At 36.0% G+C, this 23,486-nt stretch overlaps 1 long non-coding RNA gene across 1 annotated transcript; it reads left to right on the top strand.

Moving 5' to 3' along the window:
• The first annotated feature begins 1,085 nt into the window (after window positions 1–1,085).
• LOC117078072 lies at window positions 1,086–22,818 on the top strand. Its single transcript, XR_004434917.1, has 3 exons — window positions 1,086–1,153; window positions 2,245–2,430; window positions 22,734–22,818. It is a non-coding gene; the product is annotated as an uncharacterized LOC117078072 (long non-coding RNA).
• Window positions 22,819–23,486: the final 668 nt, after the last annotated feature.

The following is a 23,486-nucleotide window of genomic DNA, read 5'->3' as shown; positions in this document are numbered from 1 at the left end:
AACGAATGCTCCATGAGTAAGGATAACACTCCACTTCTAAGATGCCATAGATGAAAACTTTATGGGATTTAGAAGCATTAAAAATATCAAGTAATTACATTTTATTATTGTAAGACAAGGGATACGGATTACATAAAAAGATAGGACATATAATGTTGAAATTTTGAAATTAGATACCAAACATTATAATATATTTAAAGTGTTGCTTTAAATATATATTTTTTTACTTTACTCAATGCACCTATATTTAATTAACTTTATTTTAATTAGTCTTATCTAGTACTATTTTCTGAGCTGGTTGTTAGACTTAATTATCTTTAATTCTAAAACCCTTTGGACTTGACCAAGTGCAGTGGCTCATGCCTGTATTCTCAGCACTTTGGGAGGCCAAGGCAGAAAGTTCACTTCAGGCCACAAGTTCCAGTCTAGTCTGGGAGACACAACAATATCTCATCTCCACACACAAAAAAATAATAATAATAATAATAATAAGTAGCAGCATCTGATGGCACGTGCCTGTAGTCCTTAGCTACTTAGGTTGGGGCAGAAAGACTCTTGAACTCTGGGGTTTGAGTTTACATTGAATCATGATCATGCCGCTACACTTCGTCCAGCCTGGGAAACAGAAAGAGATCCTGTCTCCAAAATAAACAAATACATATATAAAATAAAATATCATATGATAAACTCAAAAAAAGCAACCATACTTGAATAGTTTATAAATCTATAAGTCTCCAACCCACACCCTCTTTACAGCCCTATGTAATGGAAATGAAGCATATACTTTTTAAATTATTTCCTACTCATACAGAGAATCTTTTCCCTAGACCACCACAAGACGTGAGAATGATTTATAATGCTATTATTTGAAGAAAGATGTCAGTCACAGTACACACAACCATCCGAAATCTACCCTTCAGAAGCACCAAGATGGCTGACTAAAGCATCTAGTGTGTGCTGCTCTCACAGAGAGGAACAGAGTAGGGTGTAAACACTAGCTCTTTAAGTGACTCTTCTAGGAGGCCACATTGGGATCATAAAGGAAACCATGGTAACCCGGGATTCATAAAGGAAGCCATGGTAACCCATGGAGAACAGAGAGGAGCGAGGCAAGACAGTCACCCATTCAGGATTGGCCTAGGGCGGGGAAAGGGTGAGTGAGAGCCCCCAGAGACCCACAGTTTTGCCATGGACCTTTGCAATCCTGGGCACAGGGAATCCCTTCTGACCCCACAGTCACCATACTGACACAGAGAGCTATCTCTAGTCTAGATAAAACCACTGCTTAAGCCCATGAAGGGCCGCATGGGCCTTGGATCCCTGAGAACCCCTGGACCAGCTGCCACAGCCCTGCCAACAAGGGAGGTCAAGCTCTTTTGTGCGTCTCTAGGATAGAAGCCACATCCACAGTGCTGAGGGGCAGATTGTCTGTAGTCCTTGCCTCCACTGCACGTTGCCAGGCAAGGTCCAGTGGCCTGGCCACCCCCACCCCCACCTAAGTGCTCCTGCTGATCCCAGCCCTCCGTTTCTCTGGGACAGAGCTCCCAGAGATGGTTGACAGGCCTGCTGCTATTGCCATTGCTGCAGTCCCCACCCCTGCTGCCCTCAGGCTGGGGAGGGAGGGAAGAGCCCAAGAACTGTCCTAGTAGGCCTCAAGCACAAGAACTGCCACAGGCGTGTAGCATGCTGCTGCTTCCACATGGAAAATCAGCCAGACTGTTTTCCAGGGAGGTCCCAGCTTGTGCTACTCTTCACAGCTCAGGGCCTCATGGTGTGGTCATGCTGTGGTTACCAGCATAGCCACCCCACCCCCATGTGATCACTTCAGTCAGTGACAGCCCCGTGTTTTGCAGAGGTAGGGCTCCCAGAGACAACTCACAGGGTCTCTGCCATTGGGACTGCAGTACTACCTGCCCTTGCTCCCCCAAGGCTATGGAGGAAACAAAGAGCCTGTTTGTTTTTGCATGCCTATAGCACCCAACAGCTGTCCAACAGATAGGAGGCCAAACTGTATTCCCAGCGAGACCCTGATGCCCTTGTTATTTGCTAGGCAGGGCCTCCTGGCTTTGACCTGCAGCATAGTCACCCCACCTTTGGCTAATCACTCTGATCCGCTGTGGCACTGTTTCTCTGGGGTAGAAATCGACAAACCCTCTGCCACCTGCTGCCACTGCAGTAACCATTCTTGCTGCTCTGGGGCTTGGAAAGAAACAAAGAGCCTAATTACTTTGCTCACCCCTTTAGCATCCTGAAGCTACCCTATGGAGAAGAGGCCAGACTGTCTTCCCCATGAGCTCCCACCACTCCGCTCTTCATCAGGCAAGGCACCTAGCTTCAGCAAACAGTGCAACTGCGCCAACGCTAGCTGATCACTCCAATTGGCCATGGCTCTGTGTTTCTCTAGGACAAAATCCCACAGTCAAGTAACAGGTACTCTGCCATTGCTGCCAAGGTCCCTGCTTCTACTGCCTAAAAGCTGGGGAGGAAAAAAAAAAAAGCCTGAGTTCACCCCAGGACTATAGTGAACAGTTTGGGTATACCGAGCCAGATCTGTGGCAAGAATTTGAGCAGAAATGCAACCCACACTCTCAGGACACTAAGAGGGATGAGTTTATGGGCTCATGGGCTGCCACAGGAGTACGGCATGCCTCCCTCAACAGGGCCATCAGGGAAAAGGTGTGGCTTATCTCCCAGCTACAGCCTCTGCCCAAGGGAGCTCCACAGACTGGAACAGTTAACCAAATAACTGTAGGTGCAGTGTCAGTGATTAGAGGGGGCTACCTTAAGGCCCAGGTGTGGACCTGGTGAACGGGTCACCTCTCTCCTCAGTACACCACAGAGCATAGCTACAAAACTGAGGAATATCAAAGGAGCCATGCAGCTGAGAAACAGCCTGTCTACCAGCCATTACTCGTAAGCACCATCTACCATATCACAGCACAAATTAGGACCTCAAAAATGCTTGGCTAACATACACCTCTGTGAGACCGAGAGAAAAATATTCAGCCACAAATAAAGGCCTTACACAGAGCCCTGGACCTTTTAAAACATCCAGAAATGAGCCCAACTGATTATACTCAACTTATACCACAATTAAAGGAACACCAATCCTCCCAGAAGAGAATCAGCCCAAGAACTCTGGCAATTCAAAAAGCCAGATGTCTCTATACCTCCAAATGAGTCCAATAGCTCTGCAGCAATAGTTTTTAACCAGTCAGAAAAGACTAAAATGACTGACATTGATGGCAAGAAATCTCAGTGTGATTCATGAGCAAGTTGAAACCCAATCCAAGGAATCCAGTAAAACAACCCAAGAACTGAAATACAAAATAGCCATTTTAAGAAAGAACCAAATATAATGCCCAGAGCTGAAAAGTGTACGACAAGAATTTTATAATACAATCTGAAGTGTTGACAACAGAGTAGACCAGGCTGAGGAAAGAAACTCTGAGCTTGAAGATCAGTTCTTCAAATCAACTTAGACAAAAATAAAGATAAATGAATTTTAAAATACGAACAGAACCTCTGAGTCATTTGGAATTACGCAAAGAGACCAAATCTACAATACATTGTCATTCCTGAGAGAGAATAAATACCTTGGAAAATGTATTTCAGGATATGGTCTGGGAAAATTTTCCTAATCTTGCTAGAGAGAGGTTCACACACAAATCTAAGAAATACAGAAAACCCCAGCTAGATACTAGATACAATATGACTATCCCCAAAAGAGTCATCAGATTCATCATGATCAACACAAAACCAAAATTATTAAAGGCAACTAGAGAACAGTGTGAAATCACGTAGAGGGAACCCCATTCAGGCCAGCAGCAGGTTTCTCGGCAGAAAACGTAGAAGCCAGAGGACATTGGGAGTGTATTTTCAGCATTGTTAAGAAAAAAAAAAAATTCTAACCAAGAATTGCATTGCACTGAACTAAGCTTCATAAGTCAGAACAAAGTAAAATATTTTTCAGACCAGCAAACACAGAGGAAATTTATTTTAACAAGACCAGCCTTACAACAGGTTCTTAATGAGTGCTAATCATGGAACTGAAATAATGACAGCTGTTACCACAAAAACACACTTAAGCACATAGCCCACAGATGCTATAAAACAATCACACAATCAACTCTACATAACAACCAGCTGATGACATGATGGCACGATCAGAATCTCACTATCAATAGTAACCCTGAAGAAAATAGACTAAAGGCAACGTTTAAAAGGCACAGCATGGAAATCTGAATAGGAGGATAAGACTCAACCATCTGCTGTCTTCAAGAGACCCATCTCACATGTAATGACACTGACAGGCACAAAGAGATACAGTAAGACCTACCATGCAAATGAAAAACAAAAATAGAGAAAAAGTTGCTCTTCTTATGTCAGATAAAACAGATTTTAAACCAATAAAAATTCAGAAGGACAAAGAAGGACGTTACATAATAATACATGGTGCATCCCAACAGGAAGACTTTACTATCCTAAATATATATGCACCAAACACTGGAGCATGGAGATTATAAAAGAAGTATTCTAGATTCTAGAAAAAGATTTGCACAGTGACAAATTAATATTAGGAGATATCAACATCCCACTGAGACTGTTAGACAGATCAGCGAGGCAGAAAACTAACAAAGAAACTGGATTTAACCTTAACACGTGATCAACTGCACCTAATAGACACCTACCAAAAACTCTACCTAACAACCTCAGAATATACATTTTTCTCATCTGCATATGGAATATAGTCTAAGATCAACCACATGCTCAGCCATAAGGTCAGGCTCTATAAATTAAAACAAATCCAAATCATACCAAATACACTCTTGGACCACAGTGCAATACAAATAAAAATCAATATCATGAAAATAATCTAAAACTACACAGATGTATGGAAATTAAGTAACTTCCTTCTGAATAACTCCTGTGTGAACATTGGAATCAAGGGAGAAATAAAAATTCTTTGAAAATAATGAAAATAGGGACAAAATGTACCAACATCTCTGGGATGCAGCTAAAGAAGTGTTTACAGCAAAGTTTACAGTGCTAAACACCTTCATCAAAAAGTTAGATATTTCTCATATTAACATCTACTATGCACCTAAGGGAACTCAAAAAAAAGAATGACTCAACCCCAATACAGCAGAAGAAAAGCAGTAAATAAAATGAGAGAAGAACTAACAAAATTGAGATGCAAAAATACATACAAAGATCAATGAAACCAAGAGTTGGTTCTTCAAAATAAAAACCTAGATTGATAGATTGCTAGATAGATTAACAAAGAAAAAAATATAGAAGATCCAAATAAGTAAAATAAGAAGTGACAAAGGTGAAATAAAAACTAATCCCATAGTAATACACAAGATCCTCAGAGAACACTACAAAGAACTCTATGCACAAAAATTATAAAATATAGACGAAATTGATGCATTCCCACTGGGAATTTTTGGGAATTATGCATTCCCAATTATAAAATATAGACGAATTGATGCATTCAATCTCCCAAGATTGAATCAAGAAGAGCATGAAACCCTGAACAGACAAATATAAAGTTTTAAAATTGAAAAGGTAATTTTGAAAAATTACTAATCAAAAAGGCCCTGGAACACATGGATTCAAAGGTGAATTCTACCAGACATACAAAGAAGAACTGGTACCAGTCATACCAAAACTATTCCAATAATTTGAGAAGGAAGGGATTCTCTCTAATTCATTCCATGAAACCAGTATCAGTCTAACATCAAAATCTGGCAGAGACAGAGTGAAAAGAGCAAACTTCAGGCCAAATATCCCTGATGAACACAGAGGCAAAAGTCCTCAACAAAATACTAGCAAACCGAATCAAGCAGGACATCAAAAAGTTAATGCAATACAATCACATAGGCTTTATTCCTGGGATGCAAGCCTTATTCAACATCTGCAAATCAATAAATGTGATTCAAGACATAAACAGAATTAAAACTAAAAACAATATGATTATCTCAATAGGCACAGAAAAAGCTTTTGTGAATTCCAACATCTTTTAATAATAAAAACCCTTAACAGGCTTGGCATTGAAGAAACATAACTGAAAGTTTTAAGAGCCATCTATGAAAAAGCCACAGCCAACATATCATACCGCATAGGCACAAGTTGGAGGCATTCTCCTTGAAAACTGGAGCAAGACAGGATGCCCCCTCTAATCACTCTTATTCAATATAGTAATGGAAGTCCTAGCCAGAGAAAGCAGGCAAGAGAAAGGAAGAAAGGAAGAAAGAAAGGAAGAGAAAGGGAGAAAGTCATATTATTCTCTTCACTGAGGATATGATCTACACCTAAAGATCCTACTGAAAGACCCCTAGACCTGATAAATGACCTCGATAATATTTCAGGGTATAAAATCAATATGCAAAAATCAGTAGCATTCTATACACCAATAATGTTTTAACTGAGAACAAAATAAGCAATACCATCCATCTACAAAAGCCACAAAAAAAATAAAATAAAATATCTGTGAATACATATAACCAGGAATGTGAACTATCTCTACAAATAGAACAAATAGCACTGCTGAAATAAATCATAGATGACATAAGCAAAAATAATTTCCATGTTCATGGATTGAAAAAATTGTCATTAAAATAACCATACTACCAAAAGCATCCTACAGATTCAGTGCTGTCCCTATCAAATTACCAATGTCATTTTTCACAGAATTAGAAAAAAAAAGTATTTTAAAAGTCATGGGAAACAAAAACAGACTCTAAATAGCCAAAGCGTTTCTAAGCAAAAAGAACACCAGTGGCATCTCATTACCCAACTTCAGACTATACTGCAAGGCTACAGTAACCAAAATAGTACTGGTACAAAAACAGACAATACACCAAGAAAACAGAATAGAAAACTCAGAAATAAAGCCACATCTATAACCAACAGATATTTGACAAAGTTGACAAACATAAGCAATGGTAAAGAAATTTCTGTTCAAGAGTCCTCAGAAATAATACCACACATCTACAGCCATCTGATCTTTGACAAACCCGAGAGAAACAAGAAATGGGGAAAGGATTCCCTATTTAATAAATGGTGCTGGGAAAATTGGCTAGCCATAAGTAGAAAGCTGAAACTGGATCCTTTCCTTACCCCTTATACGAAAATTAATTCAAGATGGATTAGAGACTTAAATGTTAGACCTAATACCATAAAAACCCTAGAAGAAAATCTAGGTAGTACCATTCAGGACATAGGCATGGGCAAGGACTTCATGTCTAAAACACCAAAAGCAACGGCAGCAAAAGCAAAAATTGACACATGGGATCTAATTAAACTAAAGAGCTTTTGCACAGCTAAAGAAACTACCATCAGAGTGAACAGGCAACCTACAGAATGGGAGAAAATTTTTGCAACCTACTCATCTGACAAAGGGCTAATATCCAGAATCTACAAAGAACTCAAACAAATATACAAGAAAAAAACAAACAACCCCATCAAAAAGTGGGGAAAGGATATGAACAGACATTTCTCAAAAGAAGACATCCATACAGCCAACAGACACATGAAAAAATGCTCATCATCACTCGCCATCAGAGAAATGCAAATCAAAACCACAATGATATACCATCTCACACCAGTTAGAATGGCAATCATTAAGAAGTCAGGAAACAACAGGTGTTGGAGAGGATGTGGAGAAATAGGAACACTTTTACACTGTTGGTGGGATTGTAAACTAGTTCAACCATTGTGGAAAACAGTATGGCGATTCCTCAAGGATCTAGAACTAGATGTACCATATGACCCAGCCATCCCACTACTGGGTATATACCCAAAGGATTATAAATTACTCTACTACAAAGACACATGCACAAGTATGTTTATTGCGGCACTATTCACAATAGCAAAGACTTGGAATCAACCCAAATGTCCATCTGTGACAGACTGGATTAAGAAAATGTGGCACATATACACCATGGAATACTATGCAGCCATCAAAAAGGATGAGTTTGCGTCCTTTGTAGGGACATGGATGCAGCTGGAAACCATCATTCTTAGCAAACTATCACAAGAAGAGAAAACCAAACACCGCATGTTCTCACTCATAGGTGGGAACTGCACAATGAGATCACTTGGACTCGGGAAGGGGAACATCACACACTGGGGCCTATCATGGGGAGGGGGGAGGAGGGAGGGATTGCATTGGGGAGTTATACATGATATAAACGTCATGCACATGTACCCTAGAACTTAAAGTATAATAAAAAAAAAAATTAAATTAAAAAAAAAAAAGAAATTTCTGTTCAATAAATGGTGCTGGGAAAACTGGCTAACCATACGCAGAAGAATAAAACTGGAACCCTACCTATCACCATATACAAAAATTAACTCAACGTAGACTAAGAACTTAAATTTAAGACCTCAAACAATAAAAATCCTAGAAAAGAAAATCTTGCAAATACCCTTTTGGACACTGACCTTTGCAAAGAAATTATTATGACTATGTCCTCAAAAGCAGTTGCAATGACAACAAAAATTGACAAGTGGGACTTATTTAAACTAAAACGTTTCTGCACAGCAAAAGAAACTGTCAACAGAGTAAAACAAAAACAAAAACAAACAAACAAACAAAAAAAACGACCTACAAGAGTGGTAGGAAATATTCACAAAGTATGTATGCAACAAAGGACTACTACTCCAAATCTATAAAGAACTTAACTAAATAAATAATAACAAAACTAAACCCATAAAATAGTTGGCAAAGAAAATGCGCAGACACTTCTCTAAATAAGACATACAAGCAGCCAACAAATATATGGGAAAAAAAAATGCCTAACATCATTAATCATCAGAGAAATGCAAATCAAAACCACAGTGTGATACCACCTCACAGCAGTAAGAATAACTGTTATATAAAAGTCAAAATACACATGTTGATGAGGCTGTTAGAGCAAAAGGATGCTCATACACTGTTGTGGGAATTAAATTAGTTCAGTCACTGTGGAAAACAGTTTGGAGATTTCTCAAAGAACTAAAAGTTGAACTAGGGTTTTACCCAGCATTCCAACTAGTGGGTATATGCCCAAACGAAGATAAATCAATCTGCCAAAATGACACATGCACTCATATGTTCATCACAGCTATTCACAATAGCAAAACAAGGAATCAACCCATGTGCCTATCAACAGCTGATTGGATAAAAAAAGAAAAAAGATGGTACATATACGACATGCAACACTACAAGTCATAAAAAGAATGAAATCTTATATCTTACAGCAGCATAGACTTAGCTAGAAACTATTATTCAAAGTATAATAACACAATAACTGAAAACCAAATAACTCATCTTCTCACTTTTAATTAGGAGCTCACCATTGAACACACATGGACGTAAACATGGGAACAACAGACACTGTAGATGACTAGCAGGTGAAGATAGGAAGGGAGACGTAGGTTGAAAACCTACCTGTTGGGTACTATGTCACCATCCTGGGTGAAAAGTTCCCATGTAACAAATCTGCTTATGTACCCCGGTATCTAAAACACGAGTTTAATTTTTTAAAAATCCACTCTTCATTGATTGTGATTAAATCTTTGGGCACAAGAATTCAATATAATTTTTGAAATAGAAGGGTAACAAATCAAGTGTAACTGAAAAATAAATTTCAGCCACTGTTATGCTTTTTATTTATTCATTCACTCATTCCTTCATTCACTTATTCACCTTTTAAATGCATTACATAGATACTTTACATGCTTTTTTTCTTGAAAAATAATTAGACTTGCACAACTTGACAGAATTGAAGTGGGAAATATATTCAACAATAATCATTGCAGACTTCCATATCCCACTTTCAGAAATGAATAGAACTACACAGGAGATCAAAAATGAAATATAAGGCTTGAAGAAAACTAGAAACCATATAGACTTAGCAGAAACCTGTAGTTCCACCCAACAATACAACACAAATTCTTAAGTACATGGAATATTCTGTAAGTATTTTGGGTGTAAAATAGTCTTCCATAAATTAAAAAAAAATAAAATCATAAAAATATATATTCCTTAATGTTTAATTTTTTAAGAATATGCATTAAAAAGTATATTCATATGCAATTAAATTTGAAATCAGTTATTGAAAGAAATTTAATATACTCATAAATATGTGTAAGGTAACCAAGGTACTCCTAAATATCTAATAGTTAAATCATAAGGGATATTGGAAAATATTTTGAGATGTATAAAAATAAAAGCAAATTTGAATAGCGTTTCTTTCTTTCTCTTGCCTAATTACCTTGGCCAGACTTTCCAATACTATGTTGAATAGGAGTGGTGAGAGAGGGCATCTTTGTCTTGTACCGGTTTTCAAAGGGAATGCTTCCAGCTTTAGCCCATTCAATGATATTGGCTGTGAGTCTGTCATGAATAGCTCTTATTATTTTGAAATATGTTCCATCAATACCTAGTTTATTGAGAGTTTCAGGTAAGAGAAAGAAATAAAGGGTATTCAAACAGGAAGAGAAAAAGTCAAATTGTCTCTATTTGCAGACGACATGATTTTATATTTAGAAAACCGCATCCTGACTCCTAAAAGTCCTTAAGCCAATAAGCCACATTAGCAAAATCTCAGGATGCAAAATCAATGTGCAAAACACACAAGCATTCCTATACACCAACATTAAACAAATAGACAGCCAAATCATGAATGAACTCCCATTCACAATCACTACAAAGTGAAACAAATACCTAGGAATACAGCTAACAAGGGATGTGAAGGACCTCTTCAAGGAAAACTACAAACCACATATCAAGGAAGTAAGAGAGGACATGAACAAATGAAAAAACATTCCATCCTCATGGATAGGAACCATTAATATTGTGAAAATGGACATATTGCACAAAGATATTTATAGATTCATTGCTATTCCCATCCAACTACCATTGACATTCTTCAAAGAATTAGAAAAAGCTACTTTAAGTTTCATGTGGAATCAAAGAAGACCTATATAACCAAGACAATCCTAAGCAAAAAGAACAAAGCTGGAGGCATCATGCTACCTGATTTCAAACTATACTACAAGGCTACAGTAACCAAAACAGCAGGGTACTGGTACCAAAACAGACAAATAGACCCATGGAATAGAACCGATGCCTCAGAAATAAAACCACACATCTATAACCATCTGATCTTCGATAAGCCTGACAAAAACAAGCAATGTGGAAAGGATCTCCTATTCAATAAGTGGTGCTGGGGAAACTGGCTAGTCATATGCAGAAAACTGAAACTGGACCCCTTCCTTACACCTGATGCAAAAAATTAACTCAAGATGGATTAACAACTTAAATGTAAAACCAACACATAAAAATACCAGAAGAAAACCTAGGCAATACCATTAAGGACATAGGCATGGGAAAAGACTTCATAACTAAAACACCAAAAGCAATTGCAACAAAAGCCAAAATTGACAAATGGGATCTAATTAAAATAAAGAGCTTCTGCACAGCAAAAGAAACTATGATCAGAGTGAACAGGCAACCTACAGAATGAAAGAAAATTTTTGCAATCTACCCATCTGACAAAGGTCTAATATCCAAAATCTACAAGGAACTTAAACAAATTTACAAGAAAAGAAAACAAATGACCCCATCAAAAAGTGGGCAAAGGATATGAACAGACACTTTTCATATGTACGTGGCCAACAAACATATGAAAAAAGCTCAACATCATTGGCCATCAGAGAAATGCAAATCAAACCCACAATGAGATACCATCTCATGCCACTCAGAATAGGAATTATTAAAAAGTCAAGAAATAATAGATGTTGGTGAGGCTGTGGAGAAACAGGAACACTTTTACGTTGTTTGTGGGAATGTAAATTAGTTCAACCATTATGGAAGACAGTATGGTGATTCCTCAAGGATCTAAAACCAGAAATACTATTTGACCCAGCAATCCCATTACTCGGTATATACCCAAAATAATATAAATTATTCTACTACAAAGACATATGCGCACGTATGTTTATTGCCGTACTATTTACAATAGCAAAATCAAGGAAGCAAATCAAACACCCATCAATGATAGACTGGATAAAGAAAATGTGATACATATACACCATGGAATACCACACAGTCATGTAAAGGAATGAGATCATGTCCTTTGCAGGGACATGGATGAATCTGGAAACCATCATCCTCAACAAACTAACACACGAATAGGAAACCAAATACATGTTCTTACTCATAAGTGGGAGTTGAACAATGAGAACACATGGACACAAGGAGGGGAACAACACACACCAGGACCTGTTGGGAGTTGGGGGGCAAGTGAAGGGAACTTAGAGTATGGGTCAATAGGTGCAGCAAACCACCATGGCATACGTATACCTATGTAACAAACATGCACATCCTGCACATGCATTCCAGAACGTAAAGTAAAATAAATAAATAAATGAATGAATAAATAAATGAATGAATAAATAATAAATAAATAAAATTATAGAATCCAGCTAAAGTCATGCATACACAGAAATTTATAGGTGTAAATGCCTACATTAAAAAATAAGAAGGGGCTGGGCACAGTGGCTCACACCTGTAATGCCAACACTTTGGGAAGCCAATGCGGGTGGATCACCTGAGGTCAGGAGTTCGAGATCAGCCTGGCCAACGTGGTGAAACTCCGTCTCAACTAAATATACAAAAATTAGCCAGCCTTGGTGGCAGGTGTTATCCCAGCTACTTCGGGGGGCCGAGGCAGGAGAATCGCTTGAACCCGGAAGATGGAGGTTGTAGTGAGCCAAGATTGCGCCATCACACTCCAGCCTGGGGGACAAGAGGGAGACTTCATCTCAAAAAAAAAAAAAAAGGAGGATCTAAACTCAATAATGTAATCTTCCATCTTAGGAAACTGGAAATAGAAAAGCTAACTAAATACAAAGTAAACAGAAGGAAGAAAATAATACAGATTATGGTGGAAATGAATAAAATAGAGAAAGGAAAACAATAAAGAAAATCAATGAAGTCAAAAACTGGTTTTGTAACAAGATTTAAAAAATTGACAAACCTTTACCTAGAGTGTTCCTCAGAAAAACACAGAGTAAGAGGACTCAAACTACCAGAATAGGACAGAAAGGTGGGACATTACTATTGACTTATGGAAAGAACAGAACTATAATAGAATATTATAAAAAGTAGTATTTAAAGAAATTATCAAACTCAATTCAAAAAGAAATAGACAATCTTCATAGAACTGTAACAAGTAAAGAGATGCAATTAGTAATCCAAAAAAAAATTTTTTTTATAAAAAGAACAGCCCCACATGGCTTCACTGATGAATTCTAGCAAACATTTAAAGAATTGCCATCAATCCTGTGCAAATTCTTCCAAACATTAAGAGAAGGGAACACTTTCTAACCCATTTAATGAAGCCAATACCCTCATATCAAAAGCAGAAAAAAAAAAAATCAAAAGGAAATGAGACAAAAACATCTTTGATAAGTATAGATGCAAAAAACTGAGCAAAATATTAGCAAAACAAATGTAGCAACATAGAAAAATGATTTTATACAATGGCAAAGTGGAATTTATTCCAGGAATGACAGGTTGGGTTAATATCCAAAAACTGATCAATATTAATATCATAAAGAATATGTTAAAAGAATAAAAACAAATAGTTTACTTTTAATGGAGAAAAGACAGTCTTTTCAGCAAGTGGTCCTGAAACAATTGGACATCAACATGCAAATAAATGAATTTAGATAGAGCTTATATATTTTACAAAAAGTGATATTCAGTTGTTCATAGGCCTAAATGGAAAATGTAAAACATTGAAGGAAAACATAAGAAAAAAATCAGCGATTTGGTTTGGCAATGACTTTTGGGTCTGCCAATTACTTTTTAGATATGGCACTAAAAACAGTAAAAATGAAAGAGAAAAGATAATAAGTTAGACTTCATTAAAATAAAAAACTTCCCCTCTAGAAAAGACACTAATAGAATGAAAAGAAACGCCACAGATTGGGAGAAAATATTTACAAAACACATATCTCGTAACATTTGTGTTGCACACTTACTATTACAATGGCTAAAATTCAAAACACAGGCAACACCAAATGCTGGAGAAGATGTGAAGCAAATAGAAACTTTCATTCATTTCTGGGGCAACACAAATAATATAACCACTTAGGAAGACAGTTTGACAGTTTCTTGTAAAGCTAAATATAGGCTTATCATAGGACCTAGCAATAATATTTCTTGGTATATAACCAAATGAGTTGAAAAAATATGCCAACAAATTTCCACATACTGTGTTCATGTCAGCTTTTTATTGCTAAAACTTGGAGCAACCAAGATGTCCTCCAATAGGGGATCAGATAAACTGTGGTTCATCAATAAAATAAGCTATTATTCATTAATTAAAAGAAATGTGCTACCAAGTCATGAAAATACATGAAGGAAAGGTAAAAGCATATTACTAACTGAGAGAAGTCAGTCTTAAAAAGGTACATACTGTATGATTCCAACAATATGTCATTTTAGAAAATGCAAAACTATAGAGACAGTAAAAAAAATCATGGTTGAGAACAGAAGGAGAGGAGTGTATGGATGAATAAACAGGTGGAGCACATGAAATGTTGATGGTAGTGAAAGCATTCTGTATGATACTATAATGATAATCACATGACAGTACGCATTTGTCATAACCCATGGAAATGTACAACACAAAAGGAGACCTAATGTAAACTATGAACTTTATTTAAGAATTGTATATCAGTAGTGGTTTATCAATTGTAACAAATGTATCAACTTAATGCACGATGTTAATAATAGGTGAAACTATGTATGGAGGGAAGAGGAATATATGGGAATGCATTGTACTTTCCTACAAATGTCCTGTAATCTAAAAACACTCTTAAAATAGTATATTAAAAATGTATTATTATCTCAATAGACTCAGAAGAAAATGACAAAATTCAACAGGCTTTTATGTGTAAAACACTCAACAAGTTAGAACAAAATGTTCTTCAGCTTGATAAAGGGCACTTATGAAAAATGAATAGACAACATTTTATTTAATGTGAAAGACTGATGGCTTTCCCCTAAGATCAGAAAGAAGGAAAGGTTGTCTGCTTTCACCATTTCTAGTCAGTATTTTACTGGTGGTATTATCCAGAGAAATTCAGCAAGGAAAATAAATAAAAGGCATCCTGACTGTAAAGGAAGATGTAAAACTATCTCTTTTATTTGAATGACACAATTTTGTATATAGAAAGTCATAAGTAATCTGTTAAAAAAAAAATCATAGGTGGTAAGTGAGTTCAGACAGATTTCAGGAAAAAAGATAAATGTATAAAAATGAATTGTTTCTATACACTAACAACGAATGTCCCAAAAATAAAACTTTAAAAATTCCATATACAGTAGCATAAAAAATAAAATATTTGGGAACAAATTTAACAATACAAATGCAAAACATATATTTTGAGAACTATAAAATATGTTGAAAGAAATGAAAGCATACACAAATTAATAAGACATCCCATATGTGTATATAACAGAAGTTGGTATTGTTAAAATGGCAATATTACCCAAAACAATCTACAAATTCAATGTCATTCCAGAGAGACTTCCAACATAATATGTTTTGCAAAAATTGACAATTTGATCCTAAAATTCATATGGAAATGCAAGTAACACAGAAGAGTCAAGATCATTTAAACTTGAAAAATAATAATAAAGTTGAAGGACTGGCACTTGTCAATTTCAAAATGAAACTGGACTCCTATGTCACACCATATACAAAAATCAACACAAAATGGGTCATAGATCTCACTATAGCAGCAAAATCCATTAGAAAAAAAAAGTATGTGTAAATCTTCATAACCTTGGATTAGGGAACAGTTTCTGAGATAGGATGACAAAAGCACAAGTGATAGAAGAAATAATAGATAACTTGGACTTGATCCAAATGCAAATTTCTGTGTGCCAAAGGATACCATCAAGAATGTGAAAAGACCATGTATAGAATGAAAAATAAAATTGGAAATCATATATTTGATAAAGGTTAGTATCCAGAATATATAGAACTCTTATAGCATACAACAATAACAACAACAACAAAACACAAATAACTCAGTTTTTAAAATAGGCAGTGGACTTGGATAGACATTTAAGATACACAAATGAGCAATTTGTATATTGCTCAAAAATATGCTCATCACTAGCCATCAGGGAAATGCAAATCAAAACCACAATGAGAGACCACTTTACATCCACTAGTTGGCTATCACAAAAAAAAAAAAAAAAAAGACAGATATTAACACGACTTAGTGAGAACGTGTAGAAAGTCGAGCCCTCATACATTATACATTTCTGGTGGGGATGCAAAATGCTTCAGCCACTGTGGAAAGTTAAATATAGAATCACCATAGGACCCAGCAATTCCCAAAAGTTTTGAAAACATATCTCCAAACAAAAACTTGTACATGAATGGTCATACCACCATTATTCATAATAGCCAGAGGTGTGAGCAACCCAAATGCCCATCAACTGATGTACAGATTTTAAAAATCCAAACAACAGAATATTAGCAGAAAGAAGGAAAGATATACTGACATGTGCCACAACATGGTTGAACCTTGAAAATATTATACTTAGTGAAAGATGTCAGTCATACAAGGTCCCATGTTGTATAATTGTATTTACATAAAATGTCCAGGATAGGTACATATCCCATATAGACAGAAAGTAGATAGTGGATAATTGACACCTATAATTAAATTTTTAACCACTACAAAAAACAGCCCTCTTAAATCTTCAAGCTGGTTGTACAAGACTGACACAAAGCACAAATGTGTACTACAAACTCCTTGTGGGTAGGGATTATTTCTAAATTTCTTTTGACTCTGATAAGTTTATTTGAGGACATGTTTATTCATTTTTAATGACTAATTCTCAATTATATAAAATCAAATGAAAACAAAGATGCTCTGAAACTAATGTGTTGTATCAATTAAAATAGCATCTGGCTATTTAACCTCAAGCATTGTTTATAGTTAAACAACATTATGCATTCCACAAGGGCAAGAAGAATTACTAGAAAAGTAAAGAGAAGTATAGTTTATTTAAAAAACAATAGCTTTATTTTCTAAGCAAGTAGATATCCTACGAAATTTATTATTAAGAGATCACCAAATATTATGTAATGGCATCTTTGTACAGACAATCTTGTTTTTAAGTTAAGTTATACTTTATGTGATATCATGGAAATAACTGTAAGAAATGCTTCTATTTTAAGAAACCTGTTAATTAGCCTTAAGATCAAAAAGGAATTTCCTCATGCTGTTGATAAATGTGTTATATTTGGTTAACTGCATTTTAATTTTTTCAATATGAACCCCCAGTTATGACTGTGCTTGGTCCATTCTCTCCCTTAATAAGGCATAGCATGGACCTCTGCTGGGTGAGGTTATTGAAAGATTTGATGGGTGAATAGTCTGAATTGGTATACTAAATCTAAATAATTATAATAACTAAAATAATTGTTACGTTACATTTAAAAAATAAATAAGACTGACAAAAGTATTCCTATTTCATTAGGTTAAAAGAGCACAAGCATCTCATTGAGAAAACATTGAGATGTTCTACAGCACATTATTGAAACAAATGTTAAAGAGGAAATAATCAAAGTTTAGTTCTCATTTAGACTCTATTGCATTGCTACCTACTTGCTGTCATTCCTTCCTTCCTTCCTTTGCTCCATATTTCCATCCATTCTCCCTTCATTTTCTCCTTTCATAAACATGTATCAAGTGTATGTCTACTCTGAAGCAAGGAAATACTTTCATTTTACTTTCTCTACATCGGCCTGCATACATTGCTCTAAATAGAAAGGCAGGGTAGACTAGGAAAGAGCAACAGCTTGTGCAAGGCCCAATCTCACTGCCTAATTCCCATTTGAGATACACAGCTGTCCCAGTGTTTACTTTCATAAATCTATCAACAACTAAAGCCTTATTTAAGAATCAGGCTTTTCATAGACGTAACATAATTTGTTGGCAACCAAAGCAGTAACGTATGATTTGGAGTTGTTTTTCTTCAATCAGTGATAGTTCACATTATTTTAATAGTAAAAACATCAAGTAAAAGTAAGGTTCCTTGGTATTATTTTAATTAGCCATTAAATATTTCCTTGGCCAATTTAAGTCACTTTTAACTTCACATTTCAGCTTTTAAATCTAGAGGTAAAATCTGAGTGAAGGGCATAAAGATCTCTTACCTGCAAGTCATCAGCAAATAGTGAATATATCCTAATGTTCTCCTTTCTGTTTCCTTAGATGCTACCACATCTCTTCTGCTTTATTGGGAAAAAAAAGTTCAAACCAAGAGTCATTGTTTCTTCTAGGACTCAGAAAAATTCAAACTGGCCAGCGTATCTAAAAAGTGATGTTTTCCTAATCCCTGCTCTCTTGCAAATGCCTTTTGGAATCAGGCAGATAACTAATAGCTGACATGGGTTACACATCAAAAAATTTATATGTAAGAGCATTTTCCTTCTACAAGTATGCTATCATCCTCTCTTATCAATCATACTAATTCTATCTTTCCATTTCTAACTTCTTACCATTGAGTGTTTTTGTTTTGTTTTGTTTTGTTTGTTTGTTTGTTTGTTTTACTGTAGTAAAGGTGAATGTGCTAGATTTGGAAAAAGACTTTAGTGAGTCAAACTTAGGCACCAAAGAAATGCCTGCCTTCTCTACTATAGAGCCTGACCTCCCTGCCATCAGAGAAATTCTTTTTAGTTAAGGTAGTATCTTAAGGACGTCCCAATTTAAGTAAAAATATATTGCATACAAAGAATAAAACTATGAACAGTTAAACATCTATACAGTTTATCTAGGAATAGCAATGAAAAACGAAAAAGCTTGGAATGAGGAGAACAGATACATTTTGATGAGAGAAAAGAAACAAAGTTTTTACTGAGCAAGGAAAGTAGATTCATATTGAAATCTATGAGAGTCTCTGGGTAATACGAGGACACAGTTGCCTAGATAAGACAAGTAAAAGTAAACAGTGATATTTATGTAAATAGGAGCCAGAAGGGAACCAAAGATAGCCCTCAAAACTTAGCTTGGATTCAGCTTTGGCCTACACAGTAGGAAATAACAACATGAAAGTGAAAAAAAAAAAAAAAATGGAAACGGTGTGTGTGTTTATGTGTTTGTGTCTGCACACAGGCCTGCGTGTGTGAATATGTGTATGAATGTATGGTTTTCCATGTATTTAAAAATGTTCTACACTGAAAATAATGCAGCATATAAGTACTAATAATTGGCACTAAGATTTTAAAATAAGACAGTCTTTGGAACCAAGCTAAAAACTAAGGAGGCTTATAAGTGAACAATATAATTTCATCTATTACAGGCTTGAAGAAAATGCTAGGACAATCTACAGGAAAAAAAAAAAAAAAAAAATTAAAGTGTGCCTTAACACCTGTATGACCGTTCCTGGCTCTGTCAAATGTCAACGACTCCAATTTTGGACTGGGACTTTCAGTAGTCTAAAAGACTTGGGTCTATCTTGACCTTCAGTGTCAAAAAAAAAAAAAAAGAAAAGAAAAAAAGAAAAGTGTTCAACTATATTTCGTGTAACAAAAATATTTTTTATCATTTTATCATTTTTTGAACTGTTAACTCTGGTCCATAACTTTTCCTCTGGTCAATGAGATCAATGAGAATTACAGTCATTAGGTAGAAAGAATTAATTGAATAGCATTTCTAGAAGTAAATCAGAATCAGCCAGGTGGACTAACGAATAAGTAAACTGCTTTTCCAACTGGAAAAGGCAGAACAAAAATTGAGAAGAGGAAATTGAAATCAGATTATCAAGGAGGTTATTGTAATAGAGCGCTGAGTTCATCTTACCTAAGTTTAACTCCCTAAGCTCAAGTAATTTGCGTTCTGTTCAAGAAAGTAGGAGATGAAATTACCAAGGTTTAACTAACAGAAATATATATAAAATCAGTACCTAGGCAAACAGCACTACTTAGTAGTATAGGATATTGCTATGGACTGAATTGTGTCTCTCCAAAAAGAATTCATATGTTGAAACCCTAACCTTCATTGTGATGGCCTTTGGGAGGTAGTTAGGTTTTGATGAGGTCATGAGCATGGAGCCCTTATTATGGGATTATGGTGTCTTCCTCTTGTATGAAGAGATGCCAGAAAGCTTGAGGTCTCTCTCTCTCTGCCATGTGAGAGCACAGTGGGAAGGCAGCCATTTATATGTCAGAAAGAGAGCCCTTACCAGAAACCAACGATGCTGGTACCTTGACCTTGGACTTCTACCCTTCAAAACTGTGAGAAAATAAATTTCTGTTGTCGAAACCAAAATGATCTAGGTGTTTTAGTTTACTAAAAGACTGAATGACTTGTATTATAGTGTAAAGCTGCTGTCAAGAAGTGAAATGTTGAGTTATGCTGCAGTAACAACAGTGTAGATTCCACTTCCAGTACAATCACAACAACAACATGATAATGTCCCTTTACTCTGGTGAGCCACTTCTTGAATGTTATACTAAATTCAGGCTAACGCATTTTAAGGGGAAATGTGTAAGAAAGCAATACCCGAAAAAGGACAGCCAATGTTATAAGAGGGGCTTACACTAAAGCATAATGTAGTGGAGACTGGGAATCGGGTATACTATGTTGCATAATGCCAGGGTGGCACCACTTGCATTGTAGCCTGAGCAACTTTACACGGCAGCCCTGCTAGAAATCCAGAGAGGTGACTTCTAGTTCTGATTTTTCCCCTAAATATAATAATTGTGTAGCTTTAGGCAACAGAAGGTGGGAGACTACACAATCTCCAAGGTCCTTTCTAGTCTACATACTACATTTCTATAAATGTGCTGCTGCATGAAGTAGTGAGATTCTGAATTCAAGCTGGATTAACTACCTGTCAGGAATATTGTGGAGAACTTCCCCACAGTGGGTTATAAATTGGACTATGTAACCTCTAAAGTCTCTTCTCATTCTAAGAATCTGTAATTTTTGAATCCAGAGCCTAAGACCACCATCTAAGAACATCACCCTGACATTTCTAGCATTGTGTTTCAGGATCTGTGCAGTACAACTAGGTTGGAGAACTTACCCAAAGTTTAATGTCCTAGTGGGTTATAACAATGATTAACAAGACACTAAAAAAAATAAAACTTTACTTTTGTCTATCACACATTCCAACAGCGAAAAGTATATATATATGTGCATATATATATACACATATATATATACACACACACACATATATATATATACATGCACGTATTCTAGCTCTGAATAAGGTGCAGAGAAAATACATTGCTGGTACTAGAGTTAAATCAAAATGTTACTGAAGGGCAATGTGGTTTTATATATCAAAATCTTAAAATTGCCTATAACTGTAACCTAGTAATTTTTCTTCTAAAAATGTATCCTCAGGAACTAAGCATTTGTGGATAAAAATGTGTATAACATGGAACTTCACTGTAGTACTATTTATAATGCCGATAAATTAAAAACAACCTAAATCAGCCTGGTGCAGTGGCTCACGCCTGTAATCTCAGCACTTTGGCACGCGGAGGCAGGTGGATCACAAGGTCACGAGATAAAGATCATCCCGGCCAACATGGTGAAACCCCATCTCTACTAAAAATACAAAAATTAGCGGGACATGGTGGTGCGCGCCTGTAGTTCCAGCTACTCCAGAGGCTGAAGGAGGAGAATCGCTTGAACCCCAGAAGCAGAAGTTGCAGCGATCCCAGATCACACCACTGCACTCCAGCCTGGCGACAGAGTGAGACTCCATCTAAAAACATAAAAAATAAAAAAAAAGAAAAAATGCCTAAATCTCCAACAATAAAAGAGTGCATAAAGTATGGCGAAGAAATATTATGCAGCTGTGAAAAACATGTTTGCCTGTGCCATGGAAAAATCTTTATGATATATTCTTAAATGAAAATACCAGGATAGAAATCTACCTAGACTATGATTCCATTTTTTGTTAAACTGTAATATATGTCCATGTGCACATACAACATACGCATAGAAAAAAAATATGTAAAGAAGCAAACCAAGGCTTTTACAGTTATCACATGATGAATAGTGAGATTATCTTTTTTTTTAATTTTAATTTTAATTTTATTTATTTGTATCTTAAGTTCTGGGATACAGGTGCTGAACGTGCAGGTTTGCTACATAGGTTTACATGTGCCATGGTGGTTTGCTGCACCTATCAACCCATCAGCTAGGTTTTAAGCCCCGCATGCATTAGGTATTTTTCCTAATGCTCTCCCTCCCCTTTCCCCAAACCCCCCACAGGCCCAGTGTGTGATTGTCCCCCTCCCTGTGTCCATGTGTTCTCATTGTCCACCTCCCACTTATGAGTGAGAACATGCAGTGTTTGGTTTTCTGTTCCTGTGTTAGTTTGCTGAGGATGATGGTTTCCAGCTTCATCCATGTCCCTACAAAGGACATGAACTCATTATGTTTTTAAAATATTCCTGCTTACAATTTTAAAAATTATTTTTAGAACGTATCAACTTGCAGTTAGCAACTCATAAAAACATACATGGAAAATCATGATTTGAGGGTATGTTGTCACAGATTAACAATTGAAATGTAGAAGAAATTGCTACTTGAAAGTTGCTGCTTTTAGTATTTGTGATGTCAGGATATCGTACCTCATCATGGTCTTCCAATTTAACAAATAATTTTCTTTTCCAAAGAAAGAAGATGTGTGAGGACCATGAAGGGACAATTATTTTGCCTCAGTTTTTCAAGTCATCTGATCTTGTATCTTGCCCTCAGGTAAGTGATTAGACGTAGTTGTAGACACTGATACTTCTCTTCTTGAATACTTTTAGCAATAAAAACTATACATTAATCCTTTGAGGAAAAACAATGAGGAAAATTGTCGTAACCATTTTTAAGCCCAATTTTCTTAATCCCTGTATTTCAGGTATACAGAGTTCAACCTTAATCAGCTCTCTGTTGGAAAAATGATATTTGTTATTTTCCTTACCCTTTTGTTATATTTCAAACTCTCTTTCTGACAATATAAACTCTTCCCTCGGGAGTTAAGAAATTATATTTCTAGCAACCCAAATCCTATGATTCTGAGTCTATGGCTAATTTATAATTTGGCTTAGTAGTGAATAATTTAAAATAGCAACATTTAATGTCAATGTTCAGTATATTGAATCCTATATGAATTGACTAATACATTTTGAATTGACTGGCTCATTGATTAGCATCTACTTTGTAAGCCCAGGCACTGTTATGTTTGTGTAGGTTATTGTATTTAAGTTAAATAAGATGAGAGTTTCTGTTTCCCATTTAGCAAATTTCTGGAAGAACCAGTAGCATTCCAGACATATGCCAATTTGATATTCTCTTTCTGTGGTTAACAGCTATCTAAAATACATACACACTTTTGGCAGTACAATCCTTGGTATTTACAGAAATGAAACAAGATAATT

Source organism: Trachypithecus francoisi, unplaced genomic scaffold (genome assembly GCF_009764315.1).
Source record: "Trachypithecus francoisi isolate TF-2019V2 unplaced genomic scaffold, Tfra_2.0 Lachesis_group6, whole genome shotgun sequence".
In the NCBI taxonomy this organism is placed as follows: Eukaryota; Metazoa; Chordata; class Mammalia; order Primates; family Cercopithecidae; genus Trachypithecus; species Trachypithecus francoisi.
Note: the sequence above shows the minus strand (reverse complement) of the source record. Positions and strands in the feature narration are given on the sequence as shown.